Below are 1690 nucleotides of genomic sequence, written 5' to 3'. Positions count from 1 at the left end.
AACACAAAATAGATTGTGAAATTGGGAATTTAGACACTGTTTTATCATAACATTTTTGCAACTTTTATGACTTTTTGAACTTTATTTTAAAAACATGAAAACTTCAGATACAGAAAAAACACATTCTACGACCAAATCCACATCTTTGAAATGTACTTTTAGAGTAATAGAAGTCTCATTTTTTATTTTTTATACTTCCAACAAGTGTTTTTTATCAAAAATGACTACGACAAAATAAAAAATCGACAATGTTCTTTTTTTTTAAGAAATGTGATACATTTAACGTTTGTTTGATGATTTAAAAATTCTACTCATTAATGATAATGTTGTATAGTTTTTAAAAATAATCTAATGCAGGTATTTAAATTAATTTTATGTAAACCTCCAAATTATATGTACTTTGTATTTATATGGTTACTGATTTTATAATATTGTTTTATTCAGATTTAAAGACCTTTGATAAATGTGCGCATGTTGTACCGAAACTTGTAAAGAGGACTTGGAAAGGATTTTTTTATCAATAAAATAAACATTAGGTTTAAACTTTATTTTTGCCTTAAATTATTTTATTTCATATATGAACTGTGAGATATAATGAATCACCAATTTGTTATATTGATAATCATTGACCGAAAAAAACGATCATAAATCAGCGACTCGAGAAGATCTACAATACTCCGAAAGATAAAATTTGTTTTGATTAGAGTAATAAATTCCTTTAAAGATTAAAATAGCAACTTCCATTGTTTTTTTTTCTGAACTCATCAATCTCTCCAATAACTTACAGACGGGCTTTAGAATCAGCAAGTAAACATCTAATGAAGAGCACATTTAAAATATAAAATATATTATCTATTGTAACTAGGTTTTCCAAAATCCCGTGTACCTACCGTTAACACGGCCTGACCAGGGGAGGGTCAGGTGGGGTAACCTAGCCACAAGACGGCTGCCACTCTCCTGCTCGTCACGCCTGAATAAACCGAATCCGTGGGCCACACACTTCTGACCCACGAACAACCCTCGAAGTTCCTTTTAATTTATTATGCGCCAGGTAGGATCCACCCTACTGGAACCTCCACTATATTATCCTGGCGGTACCTAGCGGGAATTCTAGCTGCAAATCGACACGAGACACTAGATGAAGAGAGGGGTAATTCTCGCGGGCGAGAGAGAGTACTTTAAAAAACTCAGGTTTCCATAACACAAAACTAACACCCATTTATTATTTTAATAATAGAGAAGAACATAGTTTTATCAAACTTAAGATCATTGGTGGCTGAGAGACTCTCCTGACTCGCCCCTGAGCATCTACAAGCTATTCTGGCTAGGTAATGTCAGGCTGGGAATGCCCAGCCAATTCTCTGACAATTTATAAGCTATTCATGTTACTTGTTGTCAGGCTGGGGATCCCCAGTCAACCGCCTGACAACCTACTGTCTACTTTCACTAATTGTTGTAAGGCTGGGAAGGCCCAATCAACCCTCTGACAACCTGCTGGCCATTTTTACTATTTATCGTCAGGCTGAGAATTCTGAGTCAACCTCCTGGCAATCTGTTCGCTATCTTGGCCACGCGTAGTCGGACTGAGAATCCTCAGTCAACCTCCTAACTATCTGCAAGCACGCGGAGAGTCGCGAAGAGAGAATTCGTACTTGGGAACCCGCGCACTATTTCTGGAGGATACACAGGA

This window comes from Belonocnema kinseyi, chromosome 9 (assembly GCF_010883055.1).
Source record: "Belonocnema kinseyi isolate 2016_QV_RU_SX_M_011 chromosome 9, B_treatae_v1, whole genome shotgun sequence".
NCBI classification, from domain to species: domain Eukaryota; kingdom Metazoa; phylum Arthropoda; class Insecta; order Hymenoptera; family Cynipidae; genus Belonocnema; species Belonocnema kinseyi.
The sequence above is the reverse complement of the archived record's forward strand: the minus strand, read 5'-3'. Positions refer to the sequence as shown.